The sequence below is a fragment of the Callithrix jacchus genome, chromosome 7 (assembly GCF_049354715.1).
Source record: "Callithrix jacchus isolate 240 chromosome 7, calJac240_pri, whole genome shotgun sequence".
Classification (NCBI taxonomy): domain Eukaryota; kingdom Metazoa; phylum Chordata; class Mammalia; order Primates; family Cebidae; genus Callithrix; species Callithrix jacchus.
This window is the reverse complement of record NC_133508.1, coordinates 131,345,931-131,369,340: the sequence shown is the minus strand read 5'-3', so window position 1 is coordinate 131,369,340 and position 23,410 is coordinate 131,345,931. Positions and strand designations below refer to the sequence as shown.

The following is a 23,410-nucleotide window of genomic DNA, read 5'->3' as shown; positions in this document are numbered from 1 at the left end:
ATTTTTAGTATAGACAGGGTTTCACCATGTTGGCCAAGCTGGTCTTGAACTCCTGACCTTGTGATCTGCCCATATTGGCTTCCCAAAATGTTGGATTACAGGCATGAGCCACTGTGCCTGGCCCAGAAAGTCTTAGAATTAGTAATTATTCATATCAGTTAACTGCTCTGAGATTCACTTTCCTCAACTGTCAAATTGAGAATACCTGTGCTGCCTACTTCACAGGGATGTTGTGTCAAAAGAGAACGTATGTGAAAGATCGATAAATGGTAAAGCACTAAAAAAAAATTGCTCTGCTACAGAGCCATACTTTACCAATTATTTTCTTCATCTTCTGAAAATTATGGAATTATAGAAGAGTGACCTTTCCACAGCTGAAATTCTAATAACTAGCTGGCACATCTCAACATGCAAGTGATTCCGATTTTTTGAAATTCCAAAATAACTGTATTATACCAACTAAAATACTGGTACCTCCATGCATTAAAATAGTACATAGTACATCAGACCAAACATCAGTTCTGTAATAACTATACATGAACAGTATGTTAACATTTTCTATGCTCACTTACAGCTTTTAGTACAATAAAAACTCTAAGTACAGATCCATTTCTAATTCTTTGTATCTACCACCTAACCCAGTGTCATTTACTAGCTCTTGATCTGAGCTTTCTGTTCCACAACTGTAAAACTGAATTACACAATTCTAAAGTGAAAAGATTAAATGAAATGTAAATAATGCATTTAACGCAGTTTTTTTAAGCGATAGGGTCTCATTCTGTTACCCAGACTGGAGTGCAATGGCACAATCATAGCTCACTGCAGCATTGACCTCTTGTGCTCCAGCACTCCTGCCTCAGTCTCCTGAGCAGCTGGGACTACAGGTGTGTGGCACTATGCTCAGCTAATTTATTTTATTTGTAGAGACAGGGTCTCACTATGTTGGCCAGGATGGTCTCAAACACCTGGCTTTAAGGGATGCTCTTACCTTGGCCTCCCCAAGTGCTGGGATTACCGGTGTGTGTCATTCCTTCCAGTACTTGCCTTTTTTGTTGTTGTTTTGGTTTTGGTTTTTTTTTGCGGGGGATGGGGGGTGGTCAGTTTGCGACAGAATTTCCCTCTGTTGCCCAGGTTGGAGTGCAAAGGCATGATCTTGGCTCACTGCAATCTGTGCCTCCCCGATTCAAGTGATTTTCCTGCCTCAGCCTCCCCAGTAGCTAGGATTGCAGGCATGTGCCACATCTGGCTAATTTTGCATTTTTAGTAGAGACAGGGTTTCTCCATGTTAGTCAGGCTGGTCTCAAACTCCTGATCTCAGGTGATCCACTCACCTTGGTCTCCTAAAGTGCTGGGATTACAGGCATGAGCCAGTAGCTGCCTTTCATTTCTGTTTGACATTAGCCTCTCTATCGTTCAGCACTGCTCTGCCTCCCAAGATCTCAAACTTGAGCACAGGGTCATTCAGTAGTTAGGGTTAACGTCAAAACTAGAATTTAGGATTAATTATTTTAAATCTAGTTTTCTTTATATTATACTGTTTAGCCTTTGCTCAGATTCTCTAGTCATTTGTTTGCACATCACCCCTACTACCTACCAACCTGGACCACTTCCTGCCAACCTGGACCACATCCTGCCAGGAGTTCCTCTACCCTCACACCAATTAGCAACACAGTATGACTCCCCTGTGCTGACATTTTATCCTGACACCAGAGAACATAATTAGCAAACGGGATACAAGAACAAGCTAGTCTTTTGTGTATATGTACTCATATTTTTTAAATTCTCTAGAATGGTGCTAAGCATCCCTTTGCACCATCTCTCTTTGATTTCTTTACTTCTCCCTGGGCTCATTTTCCATTGTACTCTAGTCGGCCTTCCCCTTGCCCCTGAGACTCAATCTACTTGGTGACTGCAATGTTTATGAAATCTAATCACAGGCCTTTACAGCTAGAAGAGACTTCAAAGATCAGCCTCTATTTACAGATTTTCTAAAGCCTCCAGATTAAACTATTTGCCCAAGGTAACAGAGCTAAGAAACAGAGCTAAATCAATGATCCAGATGTCTTGACTTAATTAGTTTTGTTCCTTTGTGTTGATGCTTATTCACTTAGTTAAGTAAATGCTCTAAGACTATTTATTATTTGGAAAGCAAATAGGCTTCCTGGCTCTAATTCAATGTGAAGGGATACTTAGTTCTTGGTATATTCATGGGAATAACTCCAAAGAGTGACCTCATATTATTCTTAGCATATAATTATGGTTAAATATTGAGATAATTTAGTTTTATCTATACATGTCCTATTATATTTTGGAAGAAGCAACACTGATCTAGACAGAACTCTTATGGCTGATTTTTATCCATAATATTGAAAAAATCTTAATATTTAAAATTAAGAAATTATGATAAATGTATTCAATTTTATACAATAGATACAGATGCATGTTAATTTAATCAGAAGTCTCCATGATCAAAAACAGCAACATTCAGAACATATGTGCATAATTTAGCTGTTTATCCTTTCTTGTACAACTTACAGTGACTGTAATACTGGTGGGAGGCATTGAGTGAATAATTAAGCAAATGAATTCTCTTGTACATGAACATAAACTAGGCACTATTAGTGCCACATTAAATTTACATGGTAATTTTGTCCTTTTTATATTGACTCTATATAATTCTTTATTCAACATCAAAAACTTGCCTGCAACCTGGTAGGGTGGCTGCTACTAGCTTTCCTTTCCTTTTCCTTTTTTTTTCTCTTTTTTTGAGACAGGGTCTCACTCTGTTTTCCAGGTTGTAGTACAGTGGCACCATCACAGCTCACCAAAGCACCACCAACTTTCTGGGATCAAGTGGTCCTCCCACCTCAGCCTCCCGAGTAGCTGGGACAATAGCAGTGTGATACCATGCCTGGCTAGTTTTGTATTTTTTTGTAGACAGGGGTTTCACCGTGTTCCCCAGGCTAGTCTCGAACTTCTGGGCTCAAAGGATCTGCCTGTCTCAGCCTCCCAAAGTGGTACGATTACAGGTGTGAGCCACTGTGTCTGGCCTGCTACGAGCTTTCATTTCAATAAATCATTACCATACACAGCATTTAAAATGAATACATAATTTCAGACTTTTAAAAATAACTTCAAGAATTTTTTTTATTCCTAAAAGAGCACTAGAATGAACCTTATACTGCACATGAAAAAGTACTTACAAGCATTATACCTCTAAAAAAACTTAAAGAAAAACTATTAAAATTCTTCAGTAGACCTTTAACATTTATACAAAATGGCTCTAAATGGAAAAGGAATGATTTCTTTTTGCTAATGTGAAATAAATCATATGTTTAGAGTAATAATTAACAGATATACTAGGAGAAAAGTATACACATGGAGAAAGTTTAGCAGTTAAGAAGAAACAAAAATAAGGCAAACAAAAAAATTTTTCAGGGTTGTGCTTGTGTTTCTTTGGTTGATTTCTTTTCTTTTTTGGAGTCAGGGTCTCACTCTGTTGCCCAGGCTGGAGTGCAGTGGTGTGATCGCAATCACGGCTCACTGCAGCCTCCACCTCCTGGGCTCAGTGATCCTCCTTCCACCTCAGCCCTACAAGTAGCTGGGACTACAGGCACACGCTTCTACGTCTGGCTGTTTTTTGCATTTTTTGTGGAGATAGGGTTTTGTCCTGTTGCCCAGGTTGGTCTCAAACTCCTGGGCTCAAGTGATCCTCTGGCCTCAGCCTCCCACACTGCTGCGATTACAGGTGTGAACCACTGTGCCCAGCTTTTTTTTCAAATGCAATAGACGGAAATTTTACATAAACAGACCAACACTTACTTTTCCCAAGTTTTAAAAAATGTATTTATCTACTTTCAAAAAGGATTGACACAAATGACAACAATTATGTAGAAATGGACAGTTTATTCAGATGTGGCAAGGAACTCTAAGATGTCAAAAGGTATTATAATTAGGACAACAGTCTGTTACATTTTTGTATTCCAAGCTCAAAAGTAAAATTTATTTTGAACCTCAATTTCTTTTGAATTTTACTGTATCTTCATTTCAGTACAGGAGTAAATTAATAAGATGCTTCTAAGTGTGACTTGATAAACTAATTAAAATGTTTGACTATTACTATTTTATCCCACAATTAATGGGCCAGTCTCCTTAATTTTACCTCTTAAACATCCTTAAACATGTCAGATGTCAATATTATTTTCCTTTCTTATGGTGTTAATAGTAAAATAGAAGTTTTCATTCAATAGCTATATATTTGACTATTGACAGGCCAGTAGTGATAATGAAAGACTGGGTTTGAAGTGTGCTTTCACTAAAATATTGAAGGAAGAGTATGCAATAAATGACTGCCTCAGACTTTTCTCCAAAGGGGAAAAAAAGGAGCATACATGGACCTCTGGGGCCTAATTGCTTATATAGAAATTAAAAAGTTTGCTCTACACTTAGAAACACTAAGATTATTTGTTGTAAAGGGACATATCATAGTTTTTCACAATTCTACGCTAATCATTATTTGCTCTTGCACAAATTGGAAGATGTGAGACACAATCTGGCCAATTTTATTATACAGAAACTTGTGGAAGAGATTTTCATAAGTTCACTCCTTAAGAATTAAGAGACTCTAAGAGACCCAAGTTACAGGACCCCTGAGTCATCAGTAAGAAAGTAGAAAGACACTTGAAGGGAAGCACACTCCAATGTGTAATATCTAGAGAAAATTTCCATGCATTTCTCATTTAATTTTCACCCACAACCCTATGAAGTTGGTGGTATTATCCTTATTTTATAGCGAGAGAAATGGGTTCTCAAAAGATTAAGTGATTTGTGAAAGTTAAAAATTTCAGAGTCTTTCTGGTCACTATGGCAAGAAAAAGACAAGAACATTGTTGATATGTCCAAGGTATTCATCCAGACTCAGGCTGGTATGTAGATAGAACGAGTGGCCACTAGAGGTTTACCCATTTCTCCTTGCTAAACTGTTCCAAGGTTCAGTAAAATCATAAAATGAAGAACCACATGCTTTGTGGGGAAAGGGATATGAATTAGAAGAGTTACAAATTTTGATGTATGAATTTTGCTTTAAGTTTAAATGGCCAACTTTTGGAAAGCAGACCTCAGGATGTGTCAAATCATTAAGTATCTTCCCTGTCAATGTGACTTTGTGGATTAAAGAAGATCTGAGTCAAAATTAAACTAACCAAACATTAACCTCTTTATTTCTATATCTATCCATCTATCTATACAGAAAACCATCAGTTTACACCATCTCCAATTCCAATCTAACTCAACACCTTTTCAATATTTGTAATTTCTTTCTCCAACAGTGAAAAGGCCTGGTTCCCTTTATCCTTAATATATTTACTCACTTAAACAATCCCCAGTAGATAATCAGTCTCTCATTGCCACCATGGCTACACACAGGTATCCTCCTCACTGTACTCAAGGCTTCACACCTTATTAGACTGCCACTGCTGTCCCCTACTCTGACACTCTTGTCAGGCTGATGCCACTGTGCTGCTGTATGCATAGACTGCCCCCTCTCTCCACCTGGGTTCTACTACCCTGAGGCTGGTTGCCCTCCTGCATTAGGCTCCAACATACTGCAATGGATTGTAGCTGCCACTCTTCCCACTCTCCCAAATGGTCATCCTCTTCATCCCATTTATGCTGATACCCCGCACTGAGTCTGCCATCCTCTCACATGGAGGCTGTCCCATCTCTACTTAGGCTCTGACTTACCATTCCTGGCCACCCTCCTACCCTCAAAGACCCAGGTTCTGATACCCTGCTCTAGACCATCGCAGCTTCCAACTCTGAGGACATCAACCTTGCTGAGCCTCACCTAACTTGCTCAGAGGGTAGAAGAGAGAAGAGAAAGTTCCTGCCATTCACTGCAAATTCTGATTTACATTCTTGTACTATCAGTTCCCCATTTATCTCTAACTAGAATGATTCTTAATTCACAGTTTTCATGGTGTGAATTATTCACAGTTTGCTTATTCTAGAACCAAAGTGAGTTTGTGTGTGTTTCAGACATTTTTAAAAACTAAGTTTATTTCTAACAAAGAATTAATTGGTCTGTATCTATCGATGGTACTTACAATTACAAAAAGTATCAGAATTGTTAAAGAAACAGAAACAGCAGAATTAAGAACAATTATATCTTATTACATCTTTTAGCTTTCTGGAATAAAAATGTTTTAGCCATAAAATGCACTAATGCAGGATATGGTTATAGTAGGATGTCTGAAATAGAAATATGGATTTTTCAAATTAGACCCAAGTACTTATTCTGCCTGTCTGCCTTTACTGTTCAGGAAGGTTATGATATTCAATTTTAAAGTGAATAATCTCTTCCTTTTAGTTCATTTATATTTAGAGCATTCTTCCTTTATTCTCATGTCTGAGAAGCAGTAATAATTCATTTTCGTGCTGAACAGTATTTAAAGGTCTAATGAGAAACAGAAGAGCTTTATAGCATTAAGCGCACCCAAAATTTGTGGAATGAACATATACAAGCTACTACTTTATAGATTAACATATTTTTCTACGAAGTATTTAAGATTAAAAACCTTAGTTGATAGCAACATAAATCTAAATAGGTTTATATTTACCTCATGGTTTTTATTCCAACAGATAATTCAACAGTTGTTGCTTATACTGTACAGTAAGACAGCATACTGCCATATTATACATGTGTCTAAGCTCATTCACTCATTTTTCATTTATTCACCCAGGATACACTCACTTTGTATAATAATAAGCCATCTACTTCTCTGAATCTCTCTTGCCATCATTCTACTCCAGCTACAATTACCATTTGTTTAATATTGCAATAGCCTCTTAACTGGTCTCTCAATGTCCTTTCTAATTATCTTCTCATCTATTTTTCACATTGTAGTTACAGCAATCTTTTCAAAATGCAAGTGATCATGTCATGCAATATGGTACAAATATTAAGGGTACTGATTCTGTATGTAGGCTGCCTGTGTTCAAATACAGACTCTGCCATTTATTAGATGTGTCACCTTGGACAAGCCACTTAACTTCTCTGTCTTGTTTCATCATTGATAAAATGGAGAGATGACAGTTTATGTACCTTAAATGACTGGAAGGATTAAATGAACTAATATAGCAAGTGTTCTGTGAATGGTAGTCACCTTATCAACTTGAATAACAAATCCTTCTCTGTATGTTTTGTTCTGGCTACAATGGTGGGGTTTTTTTTTTTTCATTTGAGAAAGACACCCTCCTGTTTAAGAGTTATTTGCACATGCTACATCTTCTATCTGAACTCCCCCTTCTGCCCACTCACACACACCTATTATCTCCTAATAATTTTTCAGATCTCTGTTAAAATATTTTCCACAGGACAGCCCTGCTCAACTTAGAGATGGGTTATGTTTTTTATGTTGATATCATCTTACAGAATTTTATTCCTTTCCTTTGCAGTACTTACCACTCTATGTAACTATTTAATTAATAGCTCTCTTTCCATCATACCAAAAACATAGGGATATTTTTGACATAATATCCCTATGCTTAGGTTAACACTCAATTATTTGTTGAATTAAATGAACAGTAGTAACTGCCACCAGTGCCAGGCTGTGTTGAGTGCTTTTGATGTATTATCTCATTTAATTTCTCCTTAAGAGTAGACATAATTACTACTATTACTATACAAACATGTAAAGTAAGGCTCAGGGCTTATCAGCTAGTAAGTGACACTGGACTAGACGGAAGATACAAAGAATAAAAAGCAGATTCTGCACTTAGAGTTTACAGTCAACAAGAGCTGAATAAGTACTTTAATTGAACATAGATTCAGTTACATATCATTTGTACATTACTACTGCAATGTTGGTGTTTGGTCTACTTCACGTTTTAATGTACTAACATACCAACGAAATTAAATAAGAGAAAGAAATTGGAGGTATAAAGGAAAATATAAGCATATCGTTACTTGCAGACCTTGTACCTGCAAAATCTCAAAAATTCAAGAAAACCGATGAAAAAAATATGACAAAGTTGGTAGCAAGATACAGAACTAAAACATAGAAATCAGCCATTTTCATATATAAAACTACCAATAAGGTGGTTCGATTTCACAATTTTATTTCACAACTCTGGTAAAGCTAGTAATAGGCAACCTTACTTTATGTTTCCTTTTAGTAAACAGAATAATTCAAATATTTAAAGCTGTTAATAATGCTTATTGTTATTATTTTACAATTATTCTTACACGTAATTTCTTATGAATAGCAGGTTTTATCCTTTACAAGTGATGTTAAATTGATTTTTATGTTTACAGTTTATTATCTAACTTTTATGCAAAATATTTCACGAAATGTGATGAATGGCTCAGAGTAACTCTTTATTACATGCATGTGATGTGTAATGAGTGGAAGACAGGGAGTTTGTTTTTTGCTTTGGGCGTTTTGTTGAGACAGGGTCTCGCTCATCACCTAGGCTAGAGTGCAGTGGCACAACCGCAGCTCACTGCAGCTTCGACCACCTCAGCCTCCCAAGTAGCTGGAACCGTAGGGACATACTGAGGGACTTCTCTTCCTGGGTCCGCGAGGGACGTGGTTTCAAATGTAAAGTTGTTTGTCTGGGTTTCCCCCAGGTGGGCTAGGTAGGAAAAGCCAGGTAAAGCTCCTTTGTCCCAAAAACCCCTCCGAAAGCTCTGGGAGGACGAGGCTCTGTAACTCAAGAGTTGTGGACCACCGGGCGTGGTGGCTCACGCCTGTAATCCCAGCACTTTGGGAGGCCGAGGCGGGTGGATCACAAGGTCAAGAGATCGAGAGCATCCTGGTCAACATAGTGAAACCCCGTCTCTACTAAAAATACAAAAAAATTAGCTGGGCATGGTGGCGCGTGCCTGTAATCCCAGCTACTCGGGAGGCTGAGGCAGGAGAATTGTCTGAACCCAGGAGGCGGAAGTTGCGGTGAGCCGAGATCGCGCCATTGCACTCCAGCCTGGGTAACAAGAGCGAAACTCCGTCTCAAAAAAAAAAAAAAGGAGTTGTGGACCAAGCACCCAATCCGGTATCAGAGTCAAAGGTCAATCACTTCAGAGGAAGTTTGAAAGAACTCCTCTCACTGGACGAAAACATGAATAGGGAGGGAATAACTCAAGGGTTAAAACTCCAGCTGCTCCTTACCTATAGGGATACCAGTATCCCTCTGGGTCCCCACCCACGATAGTGGGAGCTGTCCTCTTTCTCTCTAATAAACCGCTTTTCTGCAAAACTCTTTGGGTCTACAATATTTACTCAAATGGGAAACTCACCGCACCTCAAGGGTGGGAGGGGGCCTTTTCCCATTCTTCGGGGTTAGGGAGGCGAAGACCCTCTTCGGAACTGGAAGCTGAGTATGCTCCGCAGTTACAGTACCACCACGCCTGGCTAACTTTTTTTGTATTTTTTGTAAAGGAGGGTGTCTTCCTATGTTGCCCAGGCTGGTCTCAATCTTCTGGGCTCAAGTGATCCTCCCACCTTGGCCTCCCAAAGTGCTGAAATTACGAGTGTGAGCCACCACAACTGGTCTAAATATATTTTAAATAAAAACTTTTTCATTATACATTTTCAGAACATGTAAATCTTGAATCTTTAGTTTCTAAAAGTTATGAGTATATTTTACTTCTTTCAAACTGCAGCTCTATATATTTTCCATGTCTCATAGTTTTTTAGTTTTATGTGTATCATCATTCTGGATACCAAAAAAAATCTCAAAAAGAAGTCACTTGAGATTCAGTTTGCTTGGGAAAAAAAATACAAATGACCTTGACTCTAGTTCTCTACTGGAAATGAACAAGCTTTAGAATTCAGTTATCATGACACAATGCTACTGTTATCACTTTTAACTTTTATTTCTCCAGCGTCCTTGATACATACACACATACACACACACACACACACACACACACACACGTGTGTGTGGGGCCAGGTCTGTGCTCCTCCTAAGGAATTGGAGGTTCATAGAAAAAGAAGCTATGGTCTGAGAATGAGAACTGCTGTGAAGAGGCAGAAGTAGTTAGGATACAGTTATTTAACAAGGAAGGAAGCAAGCAGTAGGGGGAAGGGAGGAGAGGGGAGGAAAGAGCGACCTATCAGGCTCTGGCCATCATCTCTCTAGCTTCATCTGCATCATTCTTTCCCTGAACCTCTAAGCCCCAGCATAATGGCCTCTAAGAAATGACTGACAAAATCACCTGAGTAGATTTTTTAAATATATATTGCCCAGACCTAGTAAATCATAATCTCTGTAGAAGGGGACCTGTTTTTAGAACTAGGGTGTGTGAAGAACGTTCCACAGAGAAGCCTTCTGAGACTAGGTACATCTATCATAAGTTTCCCTAGCCCTCATCACACTTGTAAGAATTTGCTCAATACTTGTCTTCACTTACTGGATGGTAAAATTCCTTCAGAATAAGGGCCAGGTCTGTGCTCCTTACTGTTTCCTCCTCCAGAATCACTCTTTCTTTCATCAACAATTCTTTGGGCCCCAATAGACTATTATCAGTAGGTTCCCTTGCCCTCTAACTTCTCCTTTGGTTCAGTCAATTCGAGGCATTCTGAAACAGCAGGATGAAAGTGAAGTCAAAGTTTTTATTCCTCCACCACTCTGCTGCAAATTTCCTATATTTCCCTACTAAAGGCCAGATCCTGTCAAGTAGTCCTTTTCCCTACACCTACTGTATAGAGGGCTAGTAACCATTGCCTCTCTTTGCCCTTAAGGCCTAACAACTAGCAGCTCCCAGCTGTTATAGCTCTAGGGTAAGGCACCATCCACCACTGCTGGCTCCACTGACCAGGCCCACACCTTTATAACAAGTTTATTTAAAGCTCCTCAGTTAAGTCTTTTGAGTGCTACTTCCTACCAGGACCACAGACTAATACAACGTCTGTTCAAATACACAATAAGCTCAAGTGAAGACAGCCTACCCAGTGTGACAATTTCTACAAAGCATACCCAGAACTAGGCACAGTGTTTTCACAACCCACTAGAGGGTTAAGAAATCTCTAGGTATATTAGATCCATTAGAGGCACACAAAAAAAGTTTCAGGGTCACATAAATCTAGATCAGAATTTAGTTTTGCATGACAAAAGTTAAACTTTCTTAGTTTCATCTTCTCTAAAATGGAATACCACTACTTATCTCACAGAACTGACATTAAAGTAAAATAAAAAAAGAACAACTAGCAAAGTGCCTGGTACACAATGTTCCAAATTATAAGATCCTTTCTTACCCAAATTCAACTCTTTCAAAAAGATTTTTGGCCAGAATTACATAAAATGGTTCAAAATCACTTGTTAATTACCTAACACTTCCCTCTAAAGGGACATGAAGATAACAGAGCAAAATAAAATAATTATAAAAGAGATGAAAAATGAAAAAAAGAAATAGACAAATCTGCCTGTAATCCCAGCACTTTGGGAGGCCGAGGCGGGTGGATCATGAGGTCAAGAGCTCGAGACCATTTTGGTCAACATGGTGAGACCCCATCTCTACTAAAAATACAAAAAATTAGCTGGGCATGGTGGCGCATACCTGTAATCCCAGCTACTCAGGGGGCTGAGGCAGGAAAATTGCCTGAACCCAGGAGGCGGAGGTTGCGGTGAGCCGAGATTGCACCATTGCACTCCAGCCTGGGTCACAAGAGCAAAACTCCGTCTCAAAAAAAAAAAAAAAAAAAAGAAATAGACAAATCTAATATGATAAAATTTGTAAACAAAATATCCTATACATTTGCTAATAGTGAACCAGAAATCTAACTTTAAGTTTTCTAGCAGCAAGTGCAAAATGAGAAACATAAACAGTCATAGAAAATGCAGTTTCTATACTATAAAAAAGCTAAAGAGTCATTTCTCCCATGAGTCTCATAAAGAATAGCATAATGCAATCAGCAATACTCTTAACATCTTTATGGTAAACTGACAAACTGTTAGGATTTTTAATAATCACTCTGCACATAACCAATGGCTGGCTTCTCAACAAAAGCAATTCAATAAAGGCAGTATAATATTCATGGTAAAGAGTAAGGGCTCTGGATACAGAAAGATCTGACTTTCTATCACTCTGCCATTAACTATGAAGTAGTTTTGGACAAGATACTTAGTCTCTCTGAACCCCAAAAATGTGAAATATACTGCTTAAGTATTCAATAATTATTAGACTATTATTAGTAAAATCAATTTAATAGGAGTAAAAGGGAAAATGAGTCAGTCCAAGAACAAGGGGATTTCTAATTCCCTGACTTGACATAAGCACAGATTTTAGAGTACATAAAGCAATGGATCAAAGCTTGGTACTGTCAGAATCATCTGAAGTGCTTTCAAAAAACACAAATTTCTGGGCCTCATTCCAGAGATTCTGATTCAAGAGATTAGAGTAGGATTTGGGAGTATGGTTTTTACTGCCTTTAAATTCTCTAGATGATTCTAATGATTACCCAGATTTGTGTAGTGCTAATTAACAGCACCATTTCTCAGCCAAGTGAGAATCACAATCAATGAAAACTTACAAAACTATACACTACTGCCCACCTAACACCTCATAAATTAATGTTATTATTAGCTTCTCCAAGCCAAATGCTAAAGGCTGACTGAAATACAAAGTTGTCATTGATGTTTAAAGGCATAAAATACACAAAATAAATGACTAACCTATGGACTACTAGAAGTTGAACAAAGGAATGGACCAACATTTCACCCAGGCAAGAAACAATTAGGATAAATAAAAAAGAATTAGGTTTTTGTTTTTGCTTTTGTTTCTTGAGGCAGGGTCTCACTCACTCTGTTGCCCAGGCTGGATCATAGCTCACTGCAGGCTCCACATCCCCAGCTCAAGCAATTCTCTCATCTCAGCCTCCCAAGTAGCTAGGACTACAGGCTCACACCACCATGCCCAGCTAATATTTGCCTTTTTTTTGTAGAGACAGGGTCTTGCCATATTTCCTAGGCTGGTCTTGAACTCCTGGGCTCAAGCCATCAGCCCACCTTGGCCTCCCAAAGTGCTGCAATTACAGGCATGTGCCACAGTGCCTGGACAAGAATTAGGTTCTTAATCTAGATAATAAAGTCAAAACACTAAGCAGAATAAAAATTAAAATGTAGCTTTAACATAAACAACTAACGTTCTACAGGTTGAGCATCCCTAATCTGAAATGCTCCAAAATCTGAAACATTCCAAAATCCAAAAGTTTTTGAGTGACAGCATAATGCTCAAAGGAAATGCTCGTTGGAGCATTTCCTATTTCAGATTGGAATGCTCAAATCAATAAGTAAAATGAAAGTATTCAAAAAATCCAAAATAATCCAAAATACGAAAATCTTCTGGTTGCAAGCATTTTGGATAAGGAACACTCAACCTGTATCTACAATGTGAGTAAGTACCACTGCAGTATTTGTAATCCTCAATCGCTAAAAAATAATACTGCCGTCATTCTTCTTAGATACTACCAAAGAACAGCCAAAATATCTCAGTTATAGGAATTAATGAAATTCTAAAGTCATGTTTGAATTATGCACAAGGTTTTCATTACTTTTAAGTATCTCCTAGACTCCACATTTCCTGGACTTTCTTGTTTTTTTTTTTTCCTTTTGAGATGGAGTCTCACTATGTCTCCCAGGTAGGAGTGCAATGGCGTGATCGCAGCTCACTGCAGCCTCGGGCTCCCAGGTTCAAGCGATTCTCCTGCCTCAGCCTCCGGAGTAGCTGGGATTACAGGTGTGCATCACAACATCCAGCCAATTTTTGTATTTTTAATAGAAACGGGGTTTCACCATGTTAGCCAGGCTGATCTCAAACTCCTGACCTCAGATGATCCACCCACTTTAGCCTCTCCAAGTGCTGGGATTACAGGTATAAGCCACCATGCCCAGCCCATTTCCTGGACTTTCATACCTTAAACTACTGACAGATAACAATGTAAAAAAGCTTTCTACTCAAGACAGCAATGAAGACTCCAATCCATAGTCAGCGACGAGAACCAAGTCAACTGGAGTGCCAGTTAGTGGAAAGGTTTCTTTTAAAAAGTAACAGACAAGGCTGAGGGTGGCGGCTCATGCTTGTAATCCCAGGACTTTAGGAAGCCAAGGCAGAAGGAATGCTTGAGTTGAGCCCAGGACTTCAAGACTAGTTTGGGCAACATAGGAAGACCCTGTATGCACACACACAAAAAGTGGCCAGGCTTGGTGGTATGCACCTATAGTCCCAGCTATTCTGGAGGCTAAGACAGGAGGCTTACTTGAGCCCAGGAGTTTGAGGTTACTGTGCTATGATGGCACCACTTCACTCTATCCTGGGAAACAGAGTGAGACCCCATCTCAAGTAAATAAATAAATAGAAGACAGCATAGCTAACATTCACACTTAGATTTTAAGTTTCTTAATGTTCAAAACCAAACATCACAGTATAAAAGAGTAGCAGGCAAGTTCAGGGAGGAATATCAAAGATAAATATGGTACTTTAATACCACAATTACATTTTTCCTTTTCTTTTTTCCTTTGAGAGTCAGAGTCTCACTTTGTCACCCAGACTGGAGTGATGCAGTGACACGATCATAGCTCACTGTAGTCTTGAACTCTCAGACTCAAGTAATTCCAAGTAGCTGAAACTACATATGTGCACCACCATGTCTGGTTAATTTTTTTTATTTTTATTTTCTTAGAGACAAGATCAAGTTGACCTCAAACTTCTGGCCTCAAGCGATCTTCCTGCCTCAGCCTCCTGAGTTGCTGCCTGGCAATTTTTCCTTAATACAGTACCACTGCCATCAATATTAGTTTTTATTTGTAGTTTGCTAGTACATACCACCACAGAAATTTAAGATGAACATTCATACTTAAAAGTTAATTGAGGTCGGCCGGGCACGGTGGCTCAATCCTGTAATCCCAGCACTTTGGGAGGCCAAGGCGGGTGGATCCCGAGGTCAAGAGATCAAGACCATCCTGGTCAACATGGTGAAACCCTGTCTCTACTAAAAATACAAAAAATTAGCTGGGCATGGTGGCACGTGCCTGTAATCCCAGCTACTCAGGAGGCTGAGGCAGGAGAATTGCCTGAACCCAGGAGGCGGAGGTTGCGGTGAGCCAAGATCGCACCATTGCACTCCAGCCTGGGTAACAACAGCGAAACTCCATCTCAAAAAAAAAAGTTAAAACTGAGGTAAGCAGACATTTCTTTAGGAAAGATATACAAAGGAACAATAAGTACAAGAAAAGATGCTCAACATTATTTGTCATCAATTAAATGTATATCAAAACCACAATGAGATACCACTTTATATCTAACTATGATGGCTATAACCAAAAATTCAGATGATATCAACCGTTGGCAAGGATGTATAGTAATCAAGACTCTCACACATTGCTGGTGGAAATGTAAAATACAAAGTAGTCTGGGAGTTCCTAAAACGGTTAAAAAGAGACTCACCATATGACTCAACAATTCTACTGTTAAGTATACACCCAAGAGAAAGAAAAACATATCCACACAAAAACTTGTCCTTTGGGTCAGAAGTGGTGGCTCACATCTGTAATCCTAGCAATTTTAGAGGCAGACTGCTTGAGCCCAGGAATTTGAGATCAGACTGGGCAACATGGCAAAACCCCATCTCTACCAAAAATATAAAAATTAGGTGTGGTGGCCCATGTCGGTGGTCCCAGCTACATGGGAGGCTGAGGTGGGAGGATCGCTTGAACCCAGGAAGTCAAGGCTGCAGTGAGCAAGATTGCACCACTGCATTCCAGCATGGATGACAAAGCAAGACTGTCTCCAAAAAAGAAGAAAGAAAAACTTGTTCATTATTGTTCACAGCACACAGTAGCATTATTCATACCAAAAATAGAAAACACCTAAACATCAATCAACAGATGAATGAATAAAATGTGGCATATGTATATAAGGGAATATTATTCAGTAAAAAAAAAAAAAAAGTAATGTATATGTCACAATATGCATGAGCCTTGAAAACATTATGCTCACTGAAACATTCCAGTCACCAATGACCACAGATCTATAATTCCATTTATATGAAATGTTTAGAATAGGTAAATCTATTGAGACAGAAAGATTAGTCATTAACGCTGGGGTTCGAGCAGAGGAAGAAGAAGCTGATTCCTAATGGTCACCAGCTTTCCTTCTGAGGTGGTGAAAAGTCACAGTAAAAATATCAGTGATTGTAGGGGAAGAGGGGATGACTAGGCAAAGCACAGAGAAATTGGGGGAAGGCGAGTAGCAATTTTTTTACTGTGGTAAAATACACATAATGTAAAATTTACAATCTTAACTTTTTTTTGAGAGAGAGAGACAAGGTCTCACTCTGTTGTCCATGCTGGACTTTTGAACTCCTGAACTCAAGGGATCCTCTCACCTCACCCTCAAGAGTAGGTGGGACTATTGCACACACTACCATGCCTAGCTTTTTTTTTTTTTTTTTTTTTCCCCAAGTGTTGGGGTCTTGCTATGTCACCCAGGGTGAAATGCAGTGCCTATTCACAGGCACAATTATGGCAAACTATAGCCTCAAACTCCTGGCCGCAAATGACCCTCCCACCTCAGCCTCCCAAGTAGCTAAGACAACATGCATATGCCACCACACTTGGCTCTACCATTTTTAAGTGTACTGGTCAGTGGTATCACAATACATTCATACTGTTGTACAACCATCACCATCACCCATCTCCAGAACTCTTTTTATCTTGCAAAACTGAAACTTTAAACCCATTAAATTTAACCCCATTCCTTCCTACCCCTATTCCCTGGCAACCATCATTTTACTTCCTTCTTTCCAATTTTGACCACTATAGGTACCTCATGTAAATGGAATTGTACAGTATTTGTCCTTTTCTGATGTGCCTGTTTCACTCAGTGAGATGTCCTTAATGTTATATAGAATGTGTCAGAATTTCCTTTTTAAGGCTGAGTAATATTCACTGTATACCAGATTTTGTTTAGCCATTTATCTGCTGATGAACAAGTGGGTTGCTTCCATTTTTTCAAATATCTCTTTAAGACCCTATTTCTGGCCAGGTGTGGTGGCTCATGCCTGCAGTCCCAGCACCTTGGGAGGCCAAGGCAGGTGAATCACTTGAGGTCAGGAGTTCAAGACTAGCCTGGCAATATGGTGAAACCCCATCTCTACTAAAGATACAAAAATTAGGCCAGGTGTGGTGGCTCACACCTGTGATCCCAGCACTTTGGGAGGCTGAGGTGGGCGGATCACAAGGTCAGGAGTTCGAAAACAGCCTGACCAACATGGTGAAACCCTGTCTCTACTAAAAATACAAAACATTAGCCAGGTGTGGTGGCACACACCTGCAATTCCAGCTACTCAGGAGGCTGAGGCAGGAGAATCACTTGAACCCAGGAGGCGGAGGTTGCAGTGAACCAAGATTGCACCATTACACTCCAGCATGGGCAACAGAGTGAGATTCCATCTCAAAAAAAAAAAGATACTAAAATTAGCTGGGCATGGTGGCACACACCTGTAGTCCCAGCTACTCGGGAGGCTGAGGCAGGAGAATCGCTTGAATCTGGGAGGTGGAGGTTGCTGTGAGCAAGATCGCACCACTGCATGCACTGTACCCTGGGTGACAGAGGTAGACTCCGTCTCAAAAAAAAAAAAAAAGCAAAACAAAAAAAAGACCCTACTTTCAATTCTTTTGGGTATATGCTCAGAAGAGAAATTGCTGGATCATATGTTTAATTTTTGGAGGAACCACCAATACTGTTTTCCCCAGCACAGTAGCATTTTAGGTTCCTATCAAAAGTGTAAAAGGGTTTCAGTTTCTTCACATCCTTGCCCACACTATTTTCTGTGGTTCTCATGATAGCCACCCTAATGGGTATGAGGTAGGCCACAGGGGATTTTTAAGGTAGTGAAACTATTCTATATGATCTTGGAACTTTGGATTCATGGCATAATGTACTTGTCAAAACCTACAAAACCTCACAGCACAAAGAATGAAAGTTAATGTATGCATGTTTTAAAAATCGTTCAGGAGATCAGATAATCTCAAGAAAGAATGTAAAATGTAGCCTGACACCGTGGCTCATGCCTGTAATCCCGGCACTTTGGGAGGCCAAGGCAGGCAGATCATGAGGTCAGGAGTTCGAGACCAGCCTAACCAACATGGTGAAACCCTGTTTCCACTAAAAATACAAAAATTAGTCGGGCATGGTGGCACATGTCTGTAATTCCAGCTACTCAGGAGGCTGAGGTAGGAGAATCACTTGAACCCAGCAGGCAGAGGTTGTAGTGACTGTGCCACTGCACTCCAACCTGGGCAACAGAGTGAGACTCCATCTCAATAAAAAAAAAAAAAAGAATGTAAAATGTGGTAAGAGAATCTGTTTTACAAATGTATGAAACAAACTCACTGAAGGGGATAGGAGGAAATGTACAAAATGAGCCTGGATCAGCTATCTTATAGTCCCACAAAGTAAGAAGCGCTTTAAAAGAAAATCCTTATTGATGGCAGTGCATTAAAAAGACAAAAAAAACAACTAAAAGAGCTCAAATGGTCAAAACTGAAATAATCTGAGCAACAAAACTAATGAAGTAGACTTGGATTGTAACACAAAGTATAAAACAAATATCCATACATTCATACTGACGTAAATAAATGATGAATAAATAGATGGAGGAGAAAAGACAAATCTCCTGTGCAGAAGATCTCTAAATAAATCATGTAGATACTCTATCATAAACAACAGGAGCGTAACTCCCCTCTTCTTCAGTGTGCACTATACATAGTGACTTCCTTCCAAAGAGTACAGTATAGAAAAAGGAGGAAAAAAATACAGTGAAATAATCTGATAAACACTACTTCAGCCAGGTGATCACGATCAACACCAAAAGTGATAAATCCTGTCGATAAGAGATACCCTTGAAATGATGTGATGTAAATGACATATGGTCTTCCTCCCCAAAACCCATAACTCCAGTCTAGCCATAAAAAAACATCAGACATTTTCCAACAGTATATACTTACAATATACTTGACCAGTATTCCTCGAAACTTCAAGGTTATCAAAAACAAGGGAAGTCTGAGAAAATGCTACTGCCAAGTGTCTATACAACTAAATGTAATATAAAACAAAATAGGGGCATTAGGTAAAAATGTAAAGAAACCTTAATAAACTGTGGCCTTCAGTTAATAATAATGTATCAATATTGGTTCATTAATCCTAACAAATGTACCATATTAATGTAAGATATTAATAATAGGAGAAACCAGGGCAAAAGGGATAATAGCTACTCTATTTCAATGTAAATCTATAAGTGTTCTAAAAAATAAAGTCTATCGGTTAAAAAAAAAGTAACTCCAGACTGATGGTCTCTTACTCTCTGCAGACAAATTTATAGCTTGGTATTATATTTACGTGACTAAGAAATCTGGGTTAAATATAGTTCTTTGTTTCCAACATCCAGGGAAACCTACTCACAAAATAAATTTCTGGCCTTTTGTGTCATGCATGACTCTTTCCTCAGTCCCCATAGAGTCTTCTCATCTGTCTTGAGTCGGGTCAACTCCACTATGCACTGCCCATCAATTCTGGATACTTGCTCAAAACATCCATCCATTCTGGCAGGTGATGTCAGCATGGCAAGGTGTGGCAAGCAAGAAGTGGTCCATAGATTTCAGCTAAGATACACAAGCCCTTCACCAACAGGCCTCTTAAAATGATGGTGGGCTACGTTGAGATCTCTGAAGACTTTATCTCCTCTTAGAATGTCTGATCAGTTACTTGTATTATTATCCTTTTCTTAACTCCCATGTAATAATTCAAATATCCATATATATGTTTTCTCTCTATAAAGTCATCATTAACTCCTTGGAGACAGAGACCCCCGATATTCTATGCTTTGGGGTATCTTATACCTATTCCTCTTCTTCCTAATGGAATCCTAATTTTGTTCAGGAGCAGTGCACCCAGCTTTGGACAATGAGAAGGAGGGAGATATTTTTTGCAAGGTTTCTAGGAAAGCTTTTGTATTTGAGGCAAACATTGTTGATGTTGTTCCCCACTTTTTTTGCCTTAAATACAAACACAATGGTTAGAACTATAACTATCACCTTATAACTTCAAGGAAAGTCCAAAACAATTGCACAGATGCTGACTCTGAGAGTGTTGATCTCGTGAACCCATGCCAGTGACAGCCTACCTCCAAATGTCTTGTTATGTAAGACAAGCTATTTGTTTAAGAACCTGATTTTTTAAAAAAAATTAAAATTGTACTCCCAACACCATGAACAGCAATGGTATATGTGACATCAATACTTCAATTTGCTTCTACCTCAGAAGGACTCTGCATGCCTCCTGGGCTTTCACAAAATGATTGGAAAAGAAAAAGGGGATCGGAATACTCCAGGGTAAATTAACAAGCAAAATTCCTTTAAAAGGATCAAAAACTGGCTGGGTGCAGTGGCTCACACCTGTAATCCCAGCACTTTGGGAGGCCAAGGTGGGCAGATCACGAGGTCAAGAGATCGAGACTATTCTGGCCAACATGGTGAAACCCCATCTCTACTAAAAATACAGAAGTTAGCCAGGTGTGGTGATGCATGTCTGTAATCCCAGCTACTCGGGAGGCTGAGGCAAGAGAACCTCTTGAACACAGGAGGCGAGGTTGCAGTAAGCCAAGATGGCACCACTGCACTCCATCCTGGCAAGAGAGCAAGACTCTGTCTCAGGGAAAAAACTGTAAAAAGTATCGAAAGGCTGGGTGCAGTGGCTCACACCTGTAATCCCAACACTTTGGGAGGCCGAGGCGGACAGATCACGAGGTCAGGAGTTCAAGACCAGACTGACCAACATGGTAAAACCCCATCTCTACTAAAAAAAAATACAAAAAATTAGTTGGGCATGGTGGCTCGTGCCTGTAATCCCAGCTACTTGGAAGGCTGAGGTAGGAGAACTGCTTGAACCAGGACCCGCGAGGCAGAGGTTGCAATGAGCTGAGGCGGTGCCACTGCACTCCAGCCTGGGCTATAGAGCAAGATGCCATCTCAAAAAAAAAAAAAAAACTTCAAACAACCCAAACTCTAAATTTACAGGTAGAGCATATCAGAGCTCAGTATGCCCTAATTTTAACAGGTATCTTTCCAGAGTCCTGGAATCACAAAATATTTAAGGAAAGCCTCTAACATGAAAGACAGAAACCAAAACCAACAAAGGATAAAATGCAAACTTGGAGATTACAGATATTATGCAAAGATAAGAAAACTAAACATAACAAAACTATTCTCGTATCAATTTTCAAATATACAATACATTATTATTAACTGCAGTCAGCGTGATGTACAATAGACCTCTTGAACTTATTCTTCCTTGAACTTAAATCTGAAAGTTTAAGTCTTTTGACAAGTATTTCCCAATTCTCCCCACACCCAGCCTCTGGTTACCATCATTTTGCTCTGTTCCTATGAGTTCAACTTTTCTATATTCCACATGTAAGTGAGACTATGTGATATTTGTCTCTCTATGCCTGGCTTATTTCACGTATAACATGATATCCTCCAGGTTCATCTATGTTATCATAAATAACAGGATTTTCTTTTTTTCTTTTTTTCTTTTTTTCTTTTTTTCTGTGACACAGCCCCAGGAGATCCTGAAAATAAGTGCCTAGGATTTCCTTCTTTTTAAGGAATAGTATTCCATTGTGAAAATATACAATATTTTCTTTACCCATTCATCCACTGATAGATATTTACATTGCTTCCTGTTTCAGTCCATTTGTGCCGCTAAAAAGAAATTATCTGAGACTGGGTAGTTTATAAAGAACGAAAATTTATTTGTCATAGTTCTGGAGGTTGTGAAGTCCAAAATAAAGGTGCCAGTAGAATTGGTATCTGGAGAAGGCTGCTCTCTGCTTCCAAGAATAGCACCTTGGTGCTGTGTCCTTACACAGCAAAAAAGCAAATAGGAATGGAAGGTGCAAACGATCTCCCTCAGGTCCTTTTATAAGGGCTGTTATCCCCTCCAGGAAGGCAGAGCCCTTACAGACTAATCACTTCTTAAAGGCCCCACTGCTTAAAACAGATTGAGCATCTCGAATCTGAAAATCCAAAATCTGAAATGTTCCAAAACCTTTTGAGTGCCAACATGATGCTCAAAGGAAATGCTCATTGGAACAGTTCAGATTTTGGATTTTCAGATTTGGGATGCTCAATTGGTAAGTATAATGCAAATATTCCAAAATCAAAAGAAAAATCTGAAATCAAGAACACTTCTGGTCTTCTCTAACCATTTCAGAGAAGGGGCACGTAATGTGTACTCTTGCATTGGAGACTAAGCTTCAACTTGTATTTTGGAGGGGACACCAACATTCAAATCATAGCAATTCCTTATCTTGGCTACCGCGAAAAATGTTGCAAAGTAAGTGGAGTGCAGGTATCTCTTCACCATACTGATTTCATATCCTTTGGATAAATACACGGAAGTGGAAATGCTAGGCCATATGGCAGTCTATTTTTAATTTTTTGAGGAACTGTCATAGTGTTTTCCATAATGGCTACACTAATTTACATTTCCACCAACAGTGTACAAGGGTTCCCTTTTCTTCACATCCTCGCCAACATTTATCTTTCCTTTTTTAATAATAGCCCTAGAATAGCTGTAAGGTGGTATCTCACTGGGGCTTTAATTTGCATTTCTCTGATGATTAGAGATGTTGAGCATTTCTTCATATACATGTTGGCCAATTATATGTCTTCTTTCAAGAAATGTATGCTCAGGTCCTTAGCCCATTTTTAATCAAGTTGTTTTCTTGCTATTGGGTTGTCTGAGTTCCTTACATATTTTGGGTATTAACCCTTTATCAGATGCATAGTTTGCAAATACAGGGTTTTTTTGGTGAGACAGAGTCTCTCTGTGTTGCCTAGGCTGAGTGCCGTGGTGTGATCTCAGCTCACTGTAACCTCTGCCTCCTGGGTTCCATCAATTCTTGTGCCTCGACCTTTGGAGTAGCTGGGATTAAGGGTGCATGCCACCATGCCTGGCTAATTTCTGTACTTTTAGGAGAGATGGGGTTTTGCCATGTTGACTAGGCTGGTCTCATACCCCTGGCCTCAAGTGATCCACCCACCTCGGCCTCCCGAAGAGCTGGGATTACAGGTGTGAGCCACCATATTCAGCCCACAGAGGACACACTGTAAGAACCCCAGAGGATGCCTGAAACCTTGGGTAATACTAAAGCCTATACAAGTCTATACTATGTTTTTCCTATACTTCTATACTTAGGATAAAGTTCAATTTACAAATTAAGCACAGTAAGAGATTAACAACAATAGAGAACAATTATAACAATAATAAATAGTATCAAAGTTATGTGAATGTTTATTTCTGAAAATTTCCACTTAATATTTTCAGACCACAGTTGACCACATAAAGCAA

The 23,410-nt window shown here is 39.2% G+C and overlaps 1 protein-coding gene across 30 annotated transcripts in view; it reads right to left on the bottom strand.

The window, feature by feature from the left end:
* The window catches only part of FNBP1L (formin binding protein 1 like), a 101,502-nt gene that overhangs the window by 68,206 nt on the left and 9,886 nt on the right, over positions 1-23,410 (bottom strand). The gene's annotated exons all lie outside the window — the stretch shown is intronic.